This window comes from Lepisosteus oculatus, unplaced genomic scaffold, assembly GCF_040954835.1.
Source record: "Lepisosteus oculatus isolate fLepOcu1 unplaced genomic scaffold, fLepOcu1.hap2 HAP2_SCAFFOLD_87, whole genome shotgun sequence".
NCBI lineage: Eukaryota > Metazoa > Chordata > Actinopteri > Semionotiformes > Lepisosteidae > Lepisosteus > Lepisosteus oculatus.
In genome coordinates, this window is record NW_027168425.1 from 263,585 (window position 1) to 288,044 (window position 24,460).

The window sequence follows — 24,460 nt, forward strand, 5'->3', positions numbered from 1 at the left end:
TGGAAGATAATGTTTTTTTTTTCTTTGAAATCGAAATGAATCAGAATATCAGTGCAAAAGACAAACTCTTGGTTTGGTTTAATGAGATATGGTTTTAAAACAGACAAAATGTAGAAAACAGGTGTTTCTCACTTTTGGAAAAGAATGGACCGGGGGTAATATTTTACTAGTTGCAGTGCTGATCTCACTGGGTTACAGTCCTGCAGTGTCACACCAGGGCCAGTGGCGCAATGGATAACGCGTCTGACTACGGATCAAGAGATTGCAGGTTCGACTCCTGCCTGGCTCGGGTCGTTTTTAAACGCATCGCGCTACTCCCTAAGTAGTCTATGCTACTTACTGCATTGTAATCGTACCCAGTAAGAGATTTCCTTCATGTAAATGAACTGCACCTGACAGCTTTAGAAAAACACCTGGGCTCAGTACGGTGCTGAGAGCTCAGCGTTGCTGTTCTAATTAGCACGCACTGCATCGGCTATGAGCCCGAACCTTTCAATTATTCCGATCAGTAAGTCAACACGTAGTCCACATGAACGGTAGAAATATTCTCGTCTGTCTCTTGTTTGTATAGAACTGAATGTCCCTGACAATGTACTGTTAGTTTTAATTGAAGAACGGCATTTGTGTTCAAATATACCAGACAAGTTTATGTAACTGCTCATGCGACACTCAGTTGTAATTAGTCAAGAAATAAAGTCGAACAACAGCTGCGGGTTTGATTCTGAACGTATCAGATTGCAGCGCCTTTTACTTCCATTGACAAATGATAGAGATTCGAAGAGAGATCCTTCAGACCAGCAAGCAAACCCACGGCTATTTCGGTTTTCTATCTAGGCAACGTTGGTGTGTGCAATAGCATACATGAAAGCGTGATGCAATTTCTGTGGTTACATTTGTTGCACGTCATGCACAGTAAGAGTGTTTCTAACACCAAATAAAAAGTCAACAATTAGCGATCACGCCTTCTCCTCAGTTAACCCACTGAAACCCTTGCTGTTAACAGTTCTTTACTGCGTGCTTTAAGAGCACCTACACATCGTGTCGGTTCTTACAGCTTTATTCATTAGGTTTTCAAAGGCATAAGTAGAGCACCAGAGGTGCGAACGCAAAATGTGTGGTTATCTGAAGAATTGCTTTCCATGGCAGCGGGGCCAAGCGATTTAGCGTTTTTATAGTACCAGGAAAGGAGAAGCGGCACTCCGCCTCTGCCGCGCAGGCACAAGGTGACGTGCGGCAGACGCCGGAGTCGGCAGGTTTCGAACCTGCGCGGGGAAGCCCCAACGCATTTCGAGCCCATCGCCTTAACCACTCGAGCACGACAAATGCGGGCTCCCCGCCGCCGCATTCCTCCTATAATCAAACACGGACTGCGAGGTGGCTGCGGAAACCTTTTTAAAGTTGCTCTCCGTTAAAAAAAATACCTTTCACAAGATTCGTGCCGGCAGACAGACACGCCTCAGAGGGTTTAAGGCTGGCTTCACGTTCAAATGATAAAGTCCCCCAGTCCGGATGTCAAAATGCAACTTTGGCAGACAGAAAAAACATCAACGAACCAAAAATGTGGACAAGGATTTTACAAGCTGCACCACACTGCACTTTCAAAAGCATTCGTGTTAGACGCAGGAATTGCCTTTGATTTGCGCGCTTACGAACGCCATGGAAAACGAAACAAAACTAAAGCCCTCAGCTCCTGCACTTGATTATAATCCCGTTACGTGTCGAAGCAGGAATTTAAGTCATCCTACCACTGCAACACGGGGAATAGAGGGAAATGAGCACAAGCTACGAATTGTCTCTAATCAGTCCCTACAGTTGTAAGACGCCTGGAAGCGTGCACCCCCATCATTAATCTTTGCGCATCTGTGCAAGGTAAACTCTGGAGCAGTCTCTGAAACGGCTCAAAGGAAACACGTGATTGATTCCATGTGCATCTGGGGTTCATTTCTTATTTACATTTAATTCAAGGGAAAGGCTTGGGTCAGTTTCAGACGGCCTCCAACAGCGAGATTCAAGCGCCCCACCTTCAGCCCAATCTGCGCCGCCAGAACGCCAACGGCTCCTCTGGTCTCCGGGGTGCGGTTGTGGCCCCGTAACCTAAAGTGTTGGTGGCAGACAAATGGAGACTAACAGGTGATGTCCTAGGACATGACTACATTGTGACACTCGGTGGGGATGGTGACCATTGCTTGGAAAAGAGTGCGAGGCCCCTTTAGAAAAACATTTTGTTAACAGGCATTCTGCCTCAGCCTAAACACCTATAGCTTGCAAAGCGCATGCTATTAGACAGGCACCTCTGCAAGACCTTAAGAGTCTCTTAAACTAGTGATAGTAAGGTGTTCCCAATGGGCAATGTTCGGCTTTCAAATCATCTCTCCGTGGAAGCGCCGAGATGCAGCTGTTTAAGGCTTAGAAGCAGCTGACTGTTTTACTACCTAGCTGATCACTGTCAGTCAGGGAGCTTAGAGGTGAAAAGCCTGTCTGAGAGACAATTCGCCGTCGATCAGTTCAATATGTTCCGTACCAGCTCGGCGCACCTGAGATCATCTTGGTAGCCGTGTAGCTCATATGAGTGAAAGCGTGTGTGTCAGGACTCTTACTTGGCCATCCCAACATACGGAATTTCTTCTGTTTCAGCCACTCTGTTGTTGATGTACTCCTTTGTTTTTGTCATGTTGCAAGACCCAGCGTCTTTTGAGTTTTAGATCACAGGCAGACACCCTGACATTCTGCTGTAGAATTTCCTGATACATCTCGGAATTCATCGGTCCCTCGATGATTGCAAGCCGTACAGCCTCCGCCATGCTTCCCAGGTGGGATGAGGTTTTGGAGTTGGTATGCGGTGTTTTGTTATCTCCAAACATAACACTGTGCATATTTACCAACAAGTTCAACTTTTGTCACGTCTGTCCACAGAACATTGTTCCATGAGTTGTGGAACATCCATGTCGTCTTTAGCAAACTTGAGAGGGGCAGTGGTGGTTTTTTTTTGGGGGAGAGCAGTGGTTTCCTCCGTGGTGACCTCGCATGATCACCACTCCTGTTCAGATTTCTTCTTATGGTGGACTCATGAACACAGACGTAAGACAAAGTAAACCACCTGTTTGCTAGATCCCATCCCCACTCAGCTAGTCAAAGATTCCCTCGAAGGACTGGCAGGACCTATAATTAGTATGATGAATGCATCGCTTGCGTCAGGCGTCGTACATGATCAATTTAAGGTAGTGGTTCTTAGACCGCTCCTTAAGAAGTCAAATTTGGATCCACAAGTTCTTAACAACTACAGGCCTGTCTCAAAGGTCCCATTTCAATCTAAAAGTCTTGAAAGAATAGTTGTTGCCCAACATCAAATGGATTCAAATAATATACTTGAGAAATTTCAGTCTGGTTTCTGAAACTGCATTAACAAGAGTCGTAAATTATATTCTCTTAGCTACTGATGCGGGGAATGCAACAGTGCTAGGTTGCAACAGTGCTAGGAATGCAAACTTTAGGTTGCGCTTCTTCATGCTGCATCATTGGCATGAGTGGAGCTTTTTAAACGTCTGTACTTACTGCGCCCCATAAGAAATCGTTTGTCCCTGTTCAAAAGAGATTGTGCGATGTCCTGCAGCGTTCGCAAAGCAAACCTTTGACAGTTTGAATAGAGGAATTTATTCTGCTTCCTGTGCGTGCAGTAGTTACAAACTTGAACGTCTTTACACGATCTCCTGCAGTTTTCAGGGGGCAGGCTTGGTCAGATGGCTTGGAAAAACGCACTGTGTTTCGGCTCGGGAAACATCATGAGCAGTGTCCTGCATGTTTTCTGTGTATAGCTGTCTTTTAACGCATACAGAATTCATTCGAAATCATTGATTTCTCCAATTAACAAGGGTCCCTTAAATGATGAGTCAAAGTAACATCTAATCGGATTAGTTTCCTTAGAGCTGGTTCAGAGTTTGCTCAAGAGTTTACCTATCACAGATGCGCAAAGAAGAATGTTGGGGGTGCACGCTTCAAGGCACCTTACAGCTGTCGGGAGTGATTCGAGACGATTCGTGGCGTGTGCTCGTTCCCATATACCATACGCACCGGCGTGCAGTGCTAGGATGACATACAATACCGCTTGGGCACGTAACGGCGTTATATGCAAGTGCGGGACGTGAGGGTTTTCGTTTGTTCGTTTTGTTTTGCTCTGCTTTGCTTTGTTTTGCTTTCCATCGCGTTGGTAAGAGCGTAAATAAAAAGGCGATTCCTGCGTCTACCACTAATGTAAGAGCTATTTCAAGTGCGACGTGGTGCGGCTTTTCAAATGCTTGTGGGCATTTCTCTGTTGTTGATTCTTTTTTTGTGTGTAACAAAGTGGCATTTTCATGTCCGGACGGGGAGACTTTATCATTCCGACATGAAGCCACCCTTAAGTCCTCTGAGGCGTGTCTGTCTGCAAGGCTTGTATTTTGGAAATGTTTTATTGAAACGGAGAACGACTTTGAAATAGGCTTCCGCCGGCGCCTTGCGATCCAGGTAAGATTGTAGCAAGAACGCAGCGGCAGCAGGGCTTGCTGTAGTCGTGGCCGAGTGGTTAAGGCGATGGACTAGAAATCCATTGGGGTCTCCCCGCGCATGTTCGAATCCTGCCGACTACGTTGTCCGCCTCCAGTCGGTGTGTTTCGGCGCAAGCAAAGAAGCGCGCCTCTTTGCTGTTCCTGGTGGTTTTAAAACGCCCAATCGCTTGTACCCGCTGCCTTGGAAATAAGTTCTTCAGCGTCCGCGAATGGCATTTTGCAGCTGGAAGCAGATGTCGACGCTTTTTGCACAGAGCACCAAAAAAGCGTCTTTTTTGAAGGCCCAGACACTGAGCATTGGTGTTTCAGTGGTAGAATTCTTGCCTGCCACGCGGGAGGCTTGGGTTTGATTCCCGGCCAATGCAGTGGCTTTTGCAGCGAGCGGCTCCATCACTTGCATCCCCTTGCAACTCGCAACTGAAAACCCACTGAAGCTAAGCAGGTGTGAGCCAGGTCAGTACCCGGATGAGGGTAAGCTACAGGGAAAAACAAAGCTTCCAGCTGGAAGCGGTGTTAATGGTGCCGGCGGGGGGGCGCTCACCCTGAGGTCTGTGCGGGTCCCAATGTCCCAGCATAGTGACGGAGACGCTGTGTTGTAAAAGGGCGCTGTCTTTCGGCTGAGATGTAAAACCGAGGTCATAGTGCTCTGTGGTCATTAAAAATGACCACCAAAACCTTTGACAAAAGCTCTTGGTAATTGATGGTCTTCAATAATGCTTCTCCTTTAGGTACATTTTAAATCAGCTGAAAAATGCTGTGAAATGGGGGGACACTTCAGGCCAGTGTAGGATTTGGGTTACAAGAACCATGAAACTGCACGAGAAAGCCCGTACACTGAATTACACGGCTTTCTATTCAAAGGAGGGCAAAAGAAATTCCCTGAGTTCGATTTTTTGCAGCACAGAGAGGACCACTGTCGTGAGGCCGGTTAGCTCAGTTGGTTAGAGCGTGGTGCTAATAACGCCAAGGTCATGGGTTCGGTCCCCGTACGGGCCATGTTCTTTTCTCCTCTCTTACCAAAGCTGTTAGGTTCCTTTCCGTGGTGAGATGGGTTGTCATGCAACGCTGCCACATAGTGCCGACAGACAAGAGTGTTGCGGGAGAAGAGAAAAGTGTTTGAAGATTTAAGAGTGTCTTAGGTGGAGTCAAAATCAAGTGTCACAAATGCAACTGGGAGGATTTCCAATGTTTAATATGGTAAAAATAAGCAGAAGTTATCTGCCGGTCATGGCACAGTCTGCCATGCTTTTGTCAGATACTGTAAAGTGGTGTCGAACTGGAGCCTCACCATTTGCATATGTGAGGCTCCAGTTATACATCGAGTGTCACATTAAATGACAAAAATGAAGAGAGTTAAAGCAGCTGGAGAGGTTTTCTTACAACTTTTGAGCTGACACAGTTTTGGAAAATGTTTCCTTCACGCTGCACTGTACAACATAGGCACCCAAGAGTCTCCAAAACAAAACAGAATTGACAGATAGGAGAAAATTCCCACTCGTCCTGAAGTTCCCAAAATCCAGCACTGAGCGTAAACAAAGTGTCTAAGTAGCGTGGGAATGCTAACCCTAACCCTAGCTGGAGTTTGAGCAATCCAGCACTGAGCGTAAAAAGATGAGTCAAAGTAACGTCTAATCGGATTAGTTTCCTTAGAGCTGGTTCAGAGTTTGCTCAAGAGTTTACCCAGTGGGCATTGATTCGTCGCATATACGTATATTCACGGCGAAAATACGGCTATACGTATATATACGTCGCCTCGACGTATAATCAACGTCGAATTGCAACCGTAAAATCGACGACATTAATAAACGCATATATAACGTCGAAAACACATCTAACACAGTGCCTGAGGCTTTTTACTGTATGTATCGTGTGTGCCGCAACTAGGAGTATACGGCACTCTGCACAGTGTACGAAGTAAATTATTTTCGCAGTAATTAATTTACACTTGTATAATAAATATAGTAAATATAATAAATTAATTACTGCGAAAATAATTTTCTTCGTAAATCCTGCAATCCAGATGATTGGGGTATTGGTGCATGGCTACAGTCTGTGCTAGGAACATGGAGAGGGTCTCTGGTTCAATACATATTTGTGGGTCTGGTATTATTCGTTATGATCATATCGTTAATATCCTGTTTGAAAAACATGTGGACTAAAGCTGCTGCTTCTGTGCTAATTGTACGCCCTGAAGGGATCATGAAGGTCAAAAAATGATTTCATGGGAAAGATTCTCTTATCTAGTGGCAGAACCTGATGGGTAGAACAATATAGCTTTAAGGGGGGTTACCCTTGGGAGTGATTCCCCTAGATGCAAATGATTATTGTGGTTTGTTTGTTCATAATAAGATGTTTTGCAGGAACGGAACAAAGAGAAATTTTACAACTTCAGCTAGTATTGTTCTACAAAACGTCACAGCTGAGGCAGGGGAACAATGTGTAGATTTTTCTAAGAGTTATTACCCAGTTGTTGACCAATCTGTTGACCAATGTTGACCAAAAAAGCCTAGGATTATGCTGGGCTCCAGCCCACAGGGATTTACCTGTGCTGTAAGAACTAATGAGTGAATAAGGAGACTGGATTCTGGTGAAAGACTTCAGGAAAAAGAAATGGTGTTCACTCAGGTGGAGGGGGCTGTACCAGGTGCTGCTGACCACTGCCACTGCTGTGAAGGTCACAGAAATGGTGCCCTGGATTCATGCTTCCCACTGTAAAAAGGTCACAAACGAACTGAACAAAGCGCAGGAGTGATGTCTCCACAAGGACAGATGGGGATAACCTGCTTGGGACTGATGTGCACAGCCTTTTTCCTTTTTATGTAGAAGCCTGTCACCACCCCAAAAGAGGAAGAATCTAAACACGAAGCCTCTTTGTATACAAACTGGCTGAATGAAACTGATAATGAGGGGGATATGAGTAATTTGTGGTATAAATTTATAAATCATACTGTAAAGTTAAAGAAATTTAATGCATCTTGTTATATATGTGCTTTAATGCCTCATTCTACAGCCTCACCCATGCGACTTTTTATGAAATGTACTCTTTTATTAATATCATGTTAGAAGGCTTAGACGCTATCAAACAAGAATTAAGGGGAGTTAGATTAATGGCACTTCAGAACAGGTTCGTGCTGGACCTTCAAAATGCAGCATCTGGAGGAGTCTATGCTTTAGTAGGAGACTCCTGTTGTACATATATTCCAGCTAATGACTATGATTACGGAAATCTTACGCTCGCTATTCAGCATTTAAAAGAACTAAAAGACAAGGTGAATAAAGAGAGAGGCATAAAAGATACACCGGCTTTTCTCTCCTGGTTAGAATCACTGTTTGGGCCAGGGGGAATGTTTTTCTTTTAAGTTACTAACACCGATTATAGGGGCTGTGATACTTGTCTTCCTGTTTTTATGTTGCTGTATGACATGTATTATTCCAATGCTTCGAAATATGGAAATATGGTACCTAGGGGGATAAACTGTTCATCCTTCCAGTCTGGAGAATTGGCAGCTGTCTGACGTCAGTAAGTGATCCTTAAAAAATTAATAGTTCCATGACAGTGTGCATCACCAGAAAATCAATTTCAATGCATTAAAACTCTTGTTATCCTTCTGATCATTGAAGTGTCATTGCCCCAGCACTGTATACTCTTACTTTTGACGCCTGTCTGAAGTTGGATCCATTTCTAAGAATGGTGACTCACATATCCTCATGCTCAACTTTGGCTCAACCACACAAACTATGAAGTTAATCATCTGCTTTTGCTCCAAGATTTATGTTACTAGGCTCTCTCCTGGGGATCCTCGTGCTCAAACATTGCCCTTATTGTGGATGATCCATGACAGAATTCAGGGAATTCAGAATTCTGATACCTCAGCTCAGATTCTGACTGGGCAGACTGTCATTGCCTGGTGTGAATGTGTGCATATCTGTTTTTGTGCATGTTCTGTGGCCTGTTGTACAGTACATCACAAATGAAAGGGAAATGGAAAACTAAAATAAGACTCAAGTGTTTTATCTTTCATTAACAGTGTTTCATTAGTATCTGTGCTAGATCCTGTCATCCACTGCTTACCACGACAGGCTCTAGCACAGGATAGCAGCTAATACATTTAACAATCTCACTGCACAATGTTGTATATTCAAGGGCTGATCTTCTGTACTTTTTCTTTCACTTTTCATTTCCTAGAAACTCAGTCCTGCCAGGAATAATCTGAGAACAAAATCAATCTGAGTGAAAATCTAAGCAGAGGAAGATTGTTTTACAGAGTCAACAAGGTCTTATTCAAGGTCATCAGCACTAACAACATTCTCTCTGGAGACAGGCGATAAGAAAATTGAAAGTGTGTATTGTTACATAACAGCAGAGACTATGAGTTATGCTATCATGAGAGTGGTGATGGATTTTTTTCATTGCTTAGTTTTGCAGGTTCTGTACATTTGAACATTCAAAGTGACTAAAGTAAAGGAGTTTTCCCTTTTTACCACATAATTCCCAAAGATCAACACTAATAGAAAGCCTAATTCCAGCCAAGATTCAATTACTGTCTCTCAGGCATCCCAGCAGTGGATTTCATGACTTCAGACAGCCATCTTTATCAGTGGAGAACTCAATGCTCTGAGGTTTACTGGCAGAGTCTCACACTGGGTAATATGTTGGTAAATAATGTCCTATGGAATTCTACTATTGATAAATTCTACTATGGAACTGCGATGTGTCCTGAAAAAATCTTCTATGATAGTGGTACAGTCCATCACACCCCACCTACAGCCTTTAAAAGAGAAAAAAATATTCTGATATTATGGTGGAAAAAGAGCCCTGGAATCTTTGTAGAAGGACAAAAGACGGAAAGAACGGGCAGTGTAACCATGGCGAAGAGAAGGGAAATATTGGAGAGAGCTTTTTTCATACACTTTTTATCATTGTTTTTCCAGCCCAACAATGATCAACAAATATGGGCAGGCGTCCTGTGCCAAATCCAATCTACCTTTCTTCCAAGCATACAGGAATGTCAGTGAATTAAATATTGACATATGAAAATACCCAAAAATATGCAATCACACATATGCAGTTTGAGCAAACATAAGACAATACCCAAGTACCACAAACTACCAGGCATCATTAGCAGTTCAGGTGGGGAGCTGTGTCAGCATGCGTAGGCTGCAAAGGAACAAGTAATAGGTCTATTCCATGCTTAAAAGAGAAGAAAGAAAACACAACATTTCAGCCGTGGAGCCTTCACACCTGAAGAAGGCTCCACGGCCGAAACGTTGTGTTTTCTTTCTTCTCTTTTCATCTAGTGTCATTAGCCAGTTCCTGTCAAAATAAAATAGAAATGGATAACATTCTAGAGAGAGTTTGAAATACCAAGGTACAATTTAAACCATATTTCTTCCACTACAACCACAATATTTTGGAGAGATCGCTGAGCCTAACTGTTCTGGCATGCCCGTTAGCCTCCGTCCTGCTTCAGCAATGAATGCAACGGGGCACATTCTGAGGGAGATGCGGTCAATCAGGTTGCAGGAAAACCACGCTATGCTTTTTTTTGAGATCCTGAAAAGGACAGAGGGGCCATGTATATGTGTGCAGCTGGATATGTAATTGCAGGTGGCGTAGCAAATTCTGCTGAAGCCCCACTGCCTGGTGTGGACGGTAGCTGTGCATGTTGCAGCAGAATTGTGCATGTGAGATCAAGGGGGCATGTCATGTGTTTGAGCACTTCACTCCCTTCCGGAAGCACGTGATTCCCTGAGTCCAAAAATATTTGTAAGTTCTTTGGATGACCTGTGGACCGATCTTTCACGATGAAGAATTCCTTAAGAAGAATAGATCTCGGCCCACCATCCCAATGCCTCCATCTCAAAACAGCAACCTCCCACTGCCCTTAGTCTGCAAGGCAGTCCTTTCAAGTGCGATGATGACGCCGGGACCTTCGTTGCCTATTGTACGAGCTGAACTTTTGTGCTCATCAATTCAACGCTCTTTCCATCAACTCATCTTGTCTTTTGACGCTTCGTGTTTTGTGCTCCTTTGACTATCGGCATATCGGGTGACTGCAAACACTGAAGTTCTTGCTTACGGAGTGTGGAATAGTGTTTTCAAGTGATCGCTGTTCTGTCATGTTGACGCCGAGTGAATCTTTCTTTGGCAACATGGGCAGGCTGACAGCAGCGCGAGCGAAAGTAATGGCAAATTTCTTGACTTATTTCTGAATGTGAATGTTCTTTAGAAAAGGGATGCGGCGTTGCTTCTCCCCCGTGTAAAGGTCACGCATTCCAGACGTGGTTATGAGCGAACAGTTGCCGCAAGTGTTTGAAAAGAGCAAGAGAGGAAGCAGCCCTGCCCCGTGTGAGGATCAAACTCAGGACCTTCAGATGATGAGACTGACGTGCTACCAACTACGCCAACGAGGCCAGCTGCAGTACACAGCCGGAAAGTTTGCCTCATGGATTTCAGTCGCCCGTTCCCTAATCTTTAGACGCCCTCTGCTGGATGTTGCATTTGCCTTTTGATCTCACCGATACTTTTTTGGTCTGTTTCTGTTGCAAGTCTGTTTTTCAGATCTCACCTAGCACAAGTCTCTCTGACTGAAGTGGCCTCTCTGCTTCAGCATCGTGCCCTCACTCAGCCTTTAAAAACGTCACTCGGACTTCTGACATGCTGACATGAAATGTCAAGAGAGAGTGGCGGAGACGCTTAAGGCAGAGAGAAGATGAAGAGGGGGCGTGGCTGCGAAATGATTGACAGATGCATGACGCTCTCCGTGACCACAGGCTAAAGGACACCTTTCGGCACATCAAGCTCTAAGCACACACCTGGAGGACGTGGGAAATGATCCCGCTACCTCTCGCATGCAAAGCGAGCGCTGTACCATGCAAGCTAACCCCCCTCGCTGGGGCTCATGCCTCGGTGTCGCCTAGTGCCGCTTGTTCCCCTCTTACCGGGTGCAGTTCACTGCCCTTCGTCTGCAAGGCAGTCGTGTAATTGCGGCTTTCTTGACTTATTGATGAAGGTCTGACTGGACGAGCGAATGACGCCTCTCCCCCGTCCTCAAGCTCGCTGACAGAATAAAATGGAAAGTGCTGCCGTGGCTCATTGGTTTAGGGGTATGATTCTCGCTTAGGGTGTGGGAGGTCCTGGGTTCAAATCGCGGATGAGCCCTTGTGTGTTCTTTCTGTCCTCGTCCACAAGACTGGGAACTGATATCCACATCACCTTGCAGCATCTGCTTATGGCAAACGATGGAATGTGACTAATGACTGAACGAGCCTGGTGAATACTCATCACGTGGCACAATGAGAGCGTGCAGTCAGCTGTCCAAGGCAGCAACCTCATTGCTCGTTCAAAAGAACACGTACTGAAAACTCATCACCACTATGTCGTAAATGAGCACCGCGATCGGTTGTTGTCATGCGTCCTTACCTGGGAAATGCAGAAGCAAAAACTGCCCTCTCTCAGCCACCGAAACGTGTGCGGCTCGCCTTGCACTCTCTGCGCCTCGCATATTTATGGAGCTGTCTGCTCTTCTTTCTGTTGAAGTACGCAAGTTATGGGGCGTACTGCAGACTATGATGTGCTCAATGACAGCTTTCAAGATTTGAAAACTATGAGCTTGATGGCTCAAGTCGAACGAATGTGGTTGTTACGCAATTGATGATCAAACGCACGTATTCTAACGATTCGTGAGAGTATGTTCTAAAGGTCCCTGGCTCGATCCCGGGTTTCGGCATTTTGTTTCATCGCGCTCTTTGTTCCTCTCTCCAGCGCCCTCTGCCTAAAGTGACGCGTCCCTTTCTCAGCCCGAAACGCAAGCGAGACACCAGCAGCAGTCCCTACAGGTTTCCGTAGTGTAGCGGCTATCACGTTCGCCTAACACGCGAAAGGTCCCTGGTTCGAGACTGGGTGCAAACAGCCTCTTCTTGCACGCTCCTGCACTTCACAGAGGTCTTGAACCACCAGTCATTTGTTCCCAATGTATTTCCGGTGCCTTCATGCACTCTTGTACCAAACGCACGTTTTTTCTGTACCTGGAGCCGATCATTTGCAATTGGGCTGTCCCGACAGACCAAGACGAGCTCTGTCGGCTCAAAAGCAGCGCAACACCTGCGAGAACAACAGAAAGATTAGTACCCAGCGGGGGCCTCTTAGTGAGCCCAAGATCTAATCAAGAATCGACTCCAGAAACAGGGCTTGGCGCATTGTTCCATACTCCGACCACTCTTGGTGTAAACAGGTCCCTCCTGGTCTCTGCATGAAATGCACTTTCCTGCGTTTGCTTTGGTGTAACTGGCTTCCCATGCATGGGCGAATGTGAAGAAGATCCTTAGTAAGTCATTGAAGAAACCCGAGAAGAGGTCGGAGTGGCCTCTGTCGTTCATCAACGATCCAGTCAGGCAGTACTCCTCTGTAAAGCGCCGTTTGTTCACATCGATTGGCTTTTTTTTGCCTTCATTCATGCAAGTAGTAAAAGCAGACGCCCCTATTCTGCCGTGACCCGGATTTGAACCAGGGTTGTTGCGGCCACAACGCAAAGTACTGACCACTATACAATCACGGCGAGTTACCGATACACACGTGGCAGGGCGGAAAAGGCTGTGCTCTCTTCATGTGACATAATTCGGAAAAGTCCTGACGTTGCATTTCAACTGAGTCCCAGTATACATCGACCCTTCGACACTCTGAGTGACAACTCTCTTGCGTGTTTTCTCATATTTATGTAGTTTGCTTGCATGATGCCCGGAACAGCAGGGTTGTGCACTCCCATATGGTCTAGCGGTTAGGATTCCTGGTTTTCACCCAGGCGGCCCGGGTTCGACTCCCGTTATGGAAACGTGTCAATTTTGCCTCCTGCTTTCCAAAAGATCAGCAGTGTGTACGAAGGAGCCACATTAAAACTACTCAACGTGCAAAACGTGCGAGAAGAGGGGGCGCTTGTTTCCAGCCGAAACTTCTCGCGTGTGAGACGAGCTGACCATCGCTGCAGGAGGTGGGAGGGTCACTCTGGTAGACAGGGCTGACCTTCGGCAATAGGATTTATACTCTCCAAGATGATATTTGCACTTTCTGGAGAGGCGATTTTCTCCACTTCAGTAGCCCGATTTCGTCGATTGCGTGGAGAGGGCTGTAGAATGTGGCGCCGTCTTTCCTGCTCCGTCCATGACAGGCGTGCTGGTCTCTGGAGAGAGAGCACGGTCCATCAGCGCACCCCAATAAAGGCACTGGAAGCAGCTGAATCGCATTGGCGAAGCTCAGCGCTGGGCCGCTGGGCACATCTGACCACAGTTTCCGTAGTGTAGTGGTTATCACGTTCGCCTCACACGCGAAAGGTCCCCGGATCGAAACCGGGCGGAAACAGACCAGACTTCTTCTGTCGCCACGCACAAAATGGGATTGGGGATTGGGGATTCGCCTAGTGATCGAACAGACCCACTCACCTCTTAGTGTGGCGGGATCTGCACAGTGCATGTCGCAGCGCATCCTGCTTTCACTTCAATGCGCGTCCTGATGTACCCCGGTCTCCCGCGTGACAGGTGGGGACAGGTGACAGGTCCTATACTAACGAGGAAGACATCACTCTCTCCGACCCCCGGCATCGTGTCCCGACCCACCGTGCTGGAAGCCGACTCGTGCTGTGATTCCTTTACGGAGCAGAAATGACAACCGAGGAGCCGAGAGATCATTTCAGCATTTCGCGTCTGAACGGAAAACACAAACGACCAACTCGGAATGATTTGCCTTTGACGCTTATCAAAGCGTTCTTTGTGCATCGAACAGACCCACTCACCTCTTAGTGTGGCGGGATCTGCACAGTGCATGTCGCAGCGCTCCCTGCTTTCACTTCAATGTGCTTCCTGATGTCGAGTCGTGTGCCGTGCGGAGGCTCTGAAAGCGAGAGCAATGAAAAGGTGCACGACGCTGTGTTAGAAAACAGAGAAGTGAAAGGCAGTCCTTTCTCTAAGGAGGTAAAAGAAAAGCTACTCCCCGTCGGGGAATCGAACCCCGGTCTCCCGCGTGACAGGCGGGGATACTTGCCACTATACTAACGAGGAAGACATCACACGCTCCGACCCCCGGCATCGTGTCCCGACCCAGCGTGCTGGAATCCGACGCGTGCTGTGATTCCTTTACGGAGCAGAAATGACAACCGAGGAGCCGAGAGATCATTTCAGCATTTCGCGTCTGAACGGAAAACACAAACGACCAACTCGGAATGACTTGCTTTGGACGCTTTTCAAAGCGTTCTTTGTGCACGACAACTGCGCCGCCTAGCAGATACAAATGGGTTGTACAACTTTGAAGTAGCAAATGGAAGAGGGCTAAGCCTCCTCTCTTTTAGCCCAGGTTCGATCTGTCTCCCAGAATCACCAGGGCGCACGCACACACACACACCCATGCCGTTGAAGTACTCTGCTTCATTTCTAAGGGCAACTCAACATTCACTCCTACCCCGAGTGCAGAAAAGACAGCGTCTGCAGCAACAGCAGCTCAGGTCTCTGCACAGGAGCTAAGCTGCCCCCATCTCCTCTGCTCTGCGGCTCCTACTGAGTGGAGTCCTGCCTGGAGCCGTGTTTGCAGGCGGCGGCTCCCCGCACCCTGTCTGTGCGTCGTGTCCAAGAGCTCCTGGGAGGAAGAGAGAGCCCTCCGACTCGGGGGCTTTTCCACGGTCTGTGTGAGGAGGGGCGGGTGTGTCCAGCAGCTTATCGAGCGGAAGCCTGGGGCGGCGGAGAGCTGTGATCGTGCAGACCTTGAGGTGTCACCTCTTTGTCTGCTTTCCCGCCCTCCCTCCGCCCAAGCTCTGCTCCAAAGTAGCCCGGCAACCCCTCACACCTGCACGTGTCACAACCTAAGGTGTGGTCATGAGACACCCATGGGGTGTTGTTCTGTTCTTGCTAATTGTTTCCTGCCCGTCGCAGGCAGGAGTCCATGCGAGGAAGATGCGCTGGACAGAGCTCAGAGGACGCACCTGGGTGGCTTTCCTTCTGAGTGACGTTCCTGCAACACTCTCCCGCTACTCTTGGTGCGCTCATGCCGCAACACAGGAAGGCTGGAGCAGGTGGCTGTGGGCTCTGTGCACCGCCGAAATAGCTCAGCTGGGAGAGCGTTAGACTGAAGATCTAAAGATCCCGGGTTTCGGTGTTTTGTTTCATCGCGCCCTTTGTTCCTCTCTCCAGCGCCCCCTGCCTAAAGTGACGCGTCCCTTTCTCAGCCCGAAACGCAAGCAGCAGCAGTCCCTGCAGGTTTCCGTGGTGTAGCGGCTATCACGTTTGCCTAACACGCGAAAGATCCCCGGATCGAAACTGGGCGGAAACAGACCAGACTTCTTCTGTCGCCACGCACAAAAGGGGATTGGGGATTCGCCTAGTGCTGTGATCGAACAGACCCACTCACCTCTTAGTGTGGCGGGATCTGCACAGTGCATGTCGCAGCGCATCCTGCTTTCACTTCAATGCGCGTCCTGATGTACCCCGGTCTCCCGCGTGACAGGTGGGGACAGGTGACAGGTCCTGTACTAACGAGGAAGACATCGCTCTCCGACCCCCGGCATTGTGTCCCGACCCACCGTGCTGGAAGCCGACTCGTGCTGTGATTACTTTACGGAGCAGAAATGACAACCGAGGAGCCGAGAGATCATTTCAGCATTTCCCGTCTGAACGGAAAACACAAACGACCAACTCGGAATGACTTGCCTTTGACGCTTATATACCTCTTAGTGTGGCGGGATCTGCACAGTGCATGTCGCAGCGCTCCCTGCTTTCACTTCAATGTGCTTCCTGATGTCGAGTCGTGTGCCGTGCGGAGGCTCTGAAAGCGAGAGCAATGAAAAGGTGCACGACACTGTGAAATAAACATTAATAAACGCATATATAACGTCGAAAACACATCTAACACTAGGAGTATACAGCACTCTGCACAGTGTACGAAGTAAATTATTTTCGCAGTAATTAATTATATTTACTATATTTATTATACACGTGTAAATTAATTACTGCGAAAATAATTTACTTCGTACACTGTGCAGAGTGCCGTATACTCCTAGTGTTAGATGTGTTTTCGACGTTATATATGCATTTATTAATGTCGTCGATTTTACGGTTGCAATTCGACGTTGATTATACGTCGAGGCGACGTATATATACGTATAGCCGTATTTTCGGCGTGAATATACGTATATTCGACGAATCAATGCCCACAGCTTGGCATACAAGGGTTTTGTGGAGGGGTCTTGCCACCTGCCTGAAAAAAAAAACAGTAAAATGTTTGAGTGCCTATAGAGTTTCTATTTTTATTTTCTTGAGAAAAGTTGATACCATTTCCTGGAAACCCCGTCCCCCATCAGTGCGCGGTGCCCGGGGAAAAATCTGTAGGGGGGCGTCTGATATTCTGAGCGGGGGTGATATTTCGGTTGAAACGGAGCTGTACGGTGCAGCTACCCAAATGAAATCTCGCAGCTATGCCATTAATTAGTGCTTTATGATAGAAGATATCGACTAGCAATCTGGTATTTGCGATGAAGTTCAGTTTCACATTTTTCGTCACTCTCACTGGAGAGTATTGCCTGGAGCGAAAAGTACCATAAGCGTTCATTTTTGCAGCTACATGGACGTTCTGAATCGTTAAGAAAAAATGTTGTAAAACCAACAGAAAGCACAGACTGCTATAACTAGTCCTAGTTATATAACGATTTTAAGTATAATGATAAACTACTGCAAGGAATCGGTCCACCTGAGCAAACAGGATCGTAATGTTGACACTCAATAACGACACTGATATGTGCAGCTCCTGGACGGATAGCCCTCCTGCCCATCAAACAGACTGAGTGACTGTTCGTGTCATTTAGTGTTGTCTGACCATTGACAAAGTACAACTATTTTTTAGGGCGCAAATTAAGTTAGGTAAATCTTTTTGCCCAAAACTGAAGGGGCAACATTCCCCCCTCCCCCCGTGATGCCAGGCCTGTCCCCATCCTATTCCATAATGTCATTATATATAATACCATACAACAGTGACCGATCCTTACTAACTACATGCGTTAAAATTGCACATCAGCTCATAGCAGGGGGCACATAGCCGCGATGTATTATCAATGTTATATTTCAACCATAATATCGACAACATTAATAAACGCATACGTTGAGAAAATATCGAACCCAGCATATTTTCCGCATATATACCACAATGCATTGCTAGTATTCGTTGGTCACAATTTTGGACACGTTTTTCAAACGTAGAAGTATATCCGCAAATATCTCAGCAATCCTCTTTTGACGAGTAAGTATGAACAATAATAATACTATCTGAATACATACAGATCTTTCTTAATATTATTTTGATTAAAATAGTACGTGAATAAGCAAAAAATGGCACATAAAATAGTGTGAATGGGGAAGATGACACAAAATTGTTTTGCCGTTTCTCTATTCTTATTCTATGTTGTACTTTCAAACTTTGGGTACTCTTTAATTAGGACAGACTTTATTGCTCAACTGCTATGATGCAAGCCAAATTTTATACATTTATTTCAGTTTTGAGCTTAGTAAACCGTTCACTTTTTAGATTATACTAAAGAAGATAATCATCATTTATTTGGGAAGTAATATTATACAATTTTCTCCTAGCTGCGGTGCTGAAGTCCCACCCTACATCAACAGAAAAAGAAATAAAGGAGCATGCAATGTGTTACTTGAAGAATGCATATGAAAGACAGGGGGCCAGGAGATCTGGACACTGAAAATAATAGGTTTTTGGTTCTAACTGTTAGGACAATTAGACAGGGTTTGCAAATAGTGGACAAAAATCGTCTTAACTTCCATTGTAATATTTTTTTTTCTTGGAAATATAGAAGTTGTACATTTTAAAATGTATATTTGAATCAAAATGTGGTTTTGAGTTAGTGTGTTAATGTAATTAGTTTTGTGTTTGTCATTACTATACTGTATATTGCCATGTTACCAGAATTTGTAGCTGAAGTTTAAGACTAGTTGTGTTTTTTATGATTATTGCCCATATGTTGATTGTTGATTGATTGTATACAATGTATAATTTGAAATACATATGTTTCAGGTGTGAATGTGTATTTTCAGAATACATTTCTAAACCTAATCATTGGCTTGGTTTACTTGTTTCTACGCCTATAAAATCTATCTTTGATGTATAATAGACCTCTACCCATATACGTATAATAGACCTTTAATGTTATCCGTATAACAGACCTCTACCCATATACGTATAATAGACCTCTAAAGTTATACGTATAATAGACCTCTAAAGGTATACGTATAATAGACCTCTAACCATATACGTATAATAGTCCTCTAAAGTTATCCGTATAATAGACCTCTAAAGTTATCCGGAACTCCAACCATATATGTATAATAGTCCTCTAAATTTATCCGTATAATAGAACTCCAACCATTTATGTATAATGAACGTCTAAACATAGACGTATAATTGACGTATAACTTTAGACGTATATTAGAATTTCATTCTAGACGAATTGTAGACCACATTTAGACGTCTAAGGTATGCGTTTAATAGACGTATATTATACGTCTTTTGCCCACTGGGACTACTGAATGGCGTAGACCTGAAAATAAAACTCACGCGCAACAGAGATGCTTTCTGCTTAATGAACAACATCGGAGAACACAAACTGAGCGTACTCTCTGCATCTTTGTTTGTGAACGCCGAAGCACTCCTGACGGTCGCACCACTAAATACCTAAATACCCCATAGACCGCGTACAGATGAAAGTCTTCAGCCTGCCTGCAGGGAGCCATGTGTGTAACCAAGAAAACCTCTTTCTCGGACAGTTACCCAAAGTGGTAATTTTGGGGTTTGTGGACAAAGCGGCATTCAGCGGCAGTTTTACACAAAACCCCTTCAAATTTAAACACTACAACATTAACTTTCTGGCTCTCTACACGGACGGTGAACAAATCCCGACTAAACCGCTTCAACCGCTTCAACCAGACTTCCAGAATGGACATTGCGTCGGTGAATATTTTAATCTGGTGGAAACATCCGGGAAGCCTCTGAAAGTCTTTTTTTGTGTGTAACAAAGTTGCATTTTCATGTCCGGACGGGGAGACTTTATCATTCCGACATGAAGCCACCCTTAAGTCCTCTGAGGCGTGTCTGTCTGCAAGGCTTGTATTTTGGAAATGTTTTTTTGAAACGGAGAACGACTTTGAAATAGGCTTCCGCCGGCGCCTCGCGATCCAGGTAAGATTGTAGCAAGAACGCAGCGGTGGCGGGGTTTGCTGTAGTCGTGGCCGAGTGCTTAAGGCGATGGACTAGAAATCTATTGGGGTCTCCCCGCGCAGGTTCGAATCCTGCCGACTACGTTGTCCACCTCCTGTCGTTGTGTTCTGGCGCAAGCAAAGAAGCGCACCTCTTTGCTGTTCCTGGTGGTTTTAAAACGCCAAATCGCTTGTACCCGCTGCCTTGGAAATAAATTCTTCAGCGTCTGCAAATGGCATTTTGCAGCTGGAAGCAGATGTCGACGCGTTTTGCACAGAGCACCAAAAAAGCGTCTTTTTTGAAGGTCCAGGCACTGAGCATTGGTGATTTAGTGGTAGAATTCTCGCCTGCCACGCGGGAGGCTCGGGTTCGATTCCCGGCCAATGCAGTAGCTTTTGCAGCGAGCGGCTCCATCACTTGCATCCCCTTGCAACTTGCAACTGAAAACCCACTGAAGCTAAGCAGGTGTGAGCCAGGTCAGTACCCGGATGAGGGTGAGCTACAGGGAAAAACAAAGCTTCCAGCTGGAAGCGGTGTTAATGGTGCCGGCGGGGGGGCATTCACCCTGAGGTCTGTGCGGGTCCCAATTCCCCAGCATAGTGACAGAGAAATAAACATATTTTGGCAACTTTGGTCACCCCCATTTAACTTCTGGGGCAGGAAAAGCACACTTTTCAAAACTTGTTTTTCAGCTCGAAATAAACGTATTTTTTCAAACCTTGGAATCCCAATGTAGCTGCCTGGCTCATTAGAGCCCACTGAGTCAGCCCTTAACCCCACTGTGCAGAAGCTGTCAAAACGGGTTTTTCAGCAGAAATAAACACGTTTGGGCAACTTTGGTCACCCCCATTTAACTTCTGGGGCAGGAAAAGCACACTTTTCAAAACGTGTTTTTCAGCTTGCTGTGACCTCTGTTTTACATCTCATCCAAAAGACAGCGCCCTTTTACAACACAGCGTCTCTGTCACTATCATAAGTGACTGCCATCATAAGAATATGAGTCCAATATTTTAGAATATAGTCAGAATGACTTCTAACCTTACCTGTGGTGTCTTTAATCCCTATTGCTCAATGCATGGTGTACGTACTGCATAGATGTGTCTTGAGAATGAGGAATGGGCCCCTGAGACCGTCATTTACCTGTTTCACAAATGATCGTATTTTACTAGAGATTCTGTTTGGGATTCAGATGTGCATTCGGACAGCAATCCCTTTCAAGAAATGATACGTACTGGATGAGGTCAAAGGTGCTGGAACACTGTATTTAGGATGTGTTTGCAGTGATTGTGTGTCTCCTGCTTCATCGCAGTGATATATAGATGTGCTCCTGTAATTTATTGGTACATGCCCAGGGCAGTAAGCAGTCTGAGGATTTATTTCCAGACGGCATAGAGCAGTGAAGCAGTGAAGTAGTGCAACACACTGGATCATTATATTATTAGAATCTATTCTACTTAAATTATTACATTATACACAATTTGAGTTCATTTTAAAAAGTAAAAGGTAATGAAAGGAATGCATTTTCATAAGAAAGATAATACCGATATGCATGTGATAATCTTCCTTATATCATGTAGTGCGTCAGTTGGACACTTTGTGGGCTTGAAATACAAAGCAAATCATGTTCTATGGTACAAGTTAAATACAAAACGTAAGCTTTTATTTTAATTAGATTTGTTTATAAAGCATAAGCAATCATTTATTACATTAATATATGTGAAAATGACATTTTAGCATCATAATATTACATAAAGGTCTCTAGCTTCAACACAGTGATATATATATATATATGCTCAGTGATTTATTGGTACATGCCCAGGTCAATAATCAGAATGAGGATTTATTTCCAGACGGGCTACAGGTAGTGTTGTGAAATACTTCAACACACTGGATCGCAGATTTAGACCCCCTGCACTCTTACTCCTTAAAAACCAAAGAAATGAAGATATGTAGCAATCACATTGTAACAGGGGTGACAGTGGCTTAATGCTTATACTAGTGGACTTTTGGTACCTTTAGGGTACGGTGTTCCCTGAAGGGCTCTCAAACCCCGCATTTCAGATGCCTAGCTGTATCACTGATGTGTTGCACCTCAGAATCACTTTTAACCTTACCTCTGGTATCTTTAATCCCTATTGCTCAACGCATGGTGAAAGTATTGCATAATTGTGTCTGAAAATGAGCAATGGGCACCTGAGAGACTCATTTGCCTGTTTCACAAATGATCATATTTGACTAGAGATTCTGTTTGGGATTCAGTTGTGCATTCTGACAGCAATCCCTTTCAAAAAACGATACATTCTGGATGAGGTCAAAGGTGCAGGAACACTGTATGTGTTTGCACTTATTCTGTGTCTCTAGCTTCAACACAGTGATATATATATATATGCTCAGTGATTTTTTGGTACATGCCCAGGGCAATAATCATTATGAGGATTTATTTCCAGATGTGCTAGGGGTAGTGTTGTGAAATACTTCAACACACTGGATCGCAGGTTTAGACCCCCTGCACTCTTACTCCTTAAAAACCTGAAGCGTCTGGCGTCTCGCCGACGTCGAACACCCCCCTCAGGCTGTACTCGTACTCGGCTAACTGCTGTGGAACCCTGCGTGAGAAGCCGTTGGCCACGGTGACGGCTGGCGACCCACAGACGCCCCACTATCGGCCGGCTCCAGCCCCGGCTGGTCCTCTAGAGCCTCCCCACACGGCTCCTCCTCCCGGGCCTGGTAGGGGGCCAGCCGGTCTTGGTGCAGGACCACCACTCTCCCCCGTGTTCGCAACCGGACACGGTAGCAGACCTCGCCCACCACCCAGAGTACCTCAGCGGGCCCCTCCCACGACGGCGCCAGCTTAGGGCTGAGGCATTTGCGGCGGCGCGGGTTGTACACCCAAACCGAGTCCCCGGGCTGGAAGGCAGGCCCCCTGCAGCGCAGGTCGTAGTGCCGCTTCTGCCGGACCCCCGCCTGTGTCAGGTGGGTCCGTGCAAAGCTGTGCACCTGCTGCATCCGCTGCCGCAGGTCCCATTCGTAGTCCGGTCCAGCCAGCGGTGCCGACCCGTCTCCGGGCGACGGGCCGAAGACCAGGTCCACCGGGGTTCACATTTCCCGGCCCAGCATGAGTGAGGCTGGGGTGCACCCGGTGGATTCCTGGACCACGGTCCTATACGCCCAGAGTGCAAGGGGGAGGTGGCGGTCCCAGTCCCGTTGGTGCCGGGACACCAGGGTGGCCAGCTGGGTGGTGAGCGTACGATTAAACCGCGCCACCAACCCGTTGCTCTGGGGATGCAGAGGTGTGGTCCGCGTCTTAGTGATCCCCAGGCGCTGGCACACTCTGGCAAAGACCTGGGACTCGAAGTTACACCCCTAGTCACTATGTAACTCCTCCGGCACCCCCAGCCTGGCAAACATCCCCTCCAGCAGTGCATCGGCCACCGTGGGGGCACTCTGGTCCGGGAGGGCGTAGGCCTCCGGCCACTTCATAAAATAATCCATGGCCACCAAGACGTAGAGGTTCCCGGCCTCGGTGCGCAGAAACGGGCCCAAAACGTCCACCCCCACCCGCTCCATAGGAGCCCCCACCTGGTGTTGTTGGAGGGGGGCCCGAGAGCGCTCGGGGGGACCCTTCTGCGCCACGCACACTGCATACGTTCGGCAGTACCACTCCACGTCCCGGTGGCAAAGACCCCAATAAAAATGGCCTCGGAGGCGCTACAGGGTTTTTTTACTGCCAAAGTGCCCCACGCCCGGCTGGCCATGCACTGCTCGGAGCACCGCCCCGCGGAGCGACCAAGGCACCATCAGCTGCCACCGTACCTCGCCACTGGAGGGTACCCGCCACCCCCGGCGCAGCACCCCGTCCTTTACCTCCAAGGCCTCCCACAGGGCGCAGGGGGCCTTGACGGACTTTGGGTGTGGGGCGAGCTTCTCTCGCGTAGACCGCACTCCGGCTACCACTCCCAGCATGCCCAGCGGTACTACGAGCGCCTAGGGGCGCTTCCTCCTCACCACCAGGCGAGGGCGTTACAATACATAGAATATGCATGTAAAACGAACAGATCTTATCGAGAGGGTTATCAGAATACAAAAGGTATATATTCAGTCAGTTACAAAGTGTTACACATATCAAGAGGACATACATTCAGTATATCATTCATTTAGACCATTTCATAAATGAACCTGGTAATAACTTCTACATTAGATACTGAAAACAAGTACATAACTCTTAGGAATTGAATTGATATCAACTGGTTGGGATAACAATTGAATTCGCGAGCAGTAATGCAGTGAAGTTGAATACTCATCCAATCTCTGGGGATTCAGATCTCCTGCGGGCACAAAGAAACAGTTGCAGGCTTGTTGCTGTCCAATCCGTGCTCTCTGTCTAGGTGCCAGGCTGTGCTGTGCGGGTTGCGACGGTGCGCTGCTGATGCTCACTGACCGGCTAGTTAGTGTTGGCTTTAACTAGCAAAGTTTGTGCACAGGAGAAAAGATGACTGTGGGTCCCAGCAAGTCAAGAAGAAGACCGGTTCGTTCCTGATGAAGAGCTAGTTCTGAATAGTGATTCAACTGTCCACAGTTCCGACCTGTTCACGAGGCCTGCTGCTGGTGCTAACCTCGGGTGGATCCTCTGGTTACTCTCTGGCAACCTCCGCTTTAGACTCTTAGAACAAAGGAAAGT

General features: G+C 46.5%; 5 non-coding genes across 5 annotated transcripts; 3 read left to right on the plus strand and 2 right to left on the minus strand.

Moving 5' to 3' along the window:
* Positions 1–216: 216 nt before the first annotated feature.
* On the plus strand, positions 217–289 carry trnar-acg (transfer RNA arginine (anticodon ACG)). The gene has a single exon. It is a non-coding gene; the product is annotated as a tRNA-Arg (tRNA).
* A 12,738-nt stretch (positions 290–13,027) lies between these two features.
* Positions 13,028–13,099, minus strand: trnah-gug (transfer RNA histidin (anticodon GUG)). Its single transcript has one exon. It is a non-coding gene; the product is annotated as a tRNA-His (tRNA).
* Positions 13,100–13,300: 201 nt separating this feature from the next.
* Positions 13,301–13,372, plus strand: trnae-uuc (transfer RNA glutamic acid (anticodon UUC)). Its single transcript has one exon. It is a non-coding gene; the product is annotated as a tRNA-Glu (tRNA).
* A 451-nt stretch (positions 13,373–13,823) lies between these two features.
* Positions 13,824–13,896, plus strand: trnav-cac (transfer RNA valine (anticodon CAC)). The gene has a single exon. It is a non-coding gene; the product is annotated as a tRNA-Val (tRNA).
* Positions 13,897–14,519: 623 nt separating this feature from the next.
* On the minus strand, positions 14,520–14,591 carry trnad-guc (transfer RNA aspartic acid (anticodon GUC)). The gene has a single exon. It is a non-coding gene; the product is annotated as a tRNA-Asp (tRNA).
* Between the last annotated feature and the right edge of the window lie 9,869 nt (positions 14,592–24,460).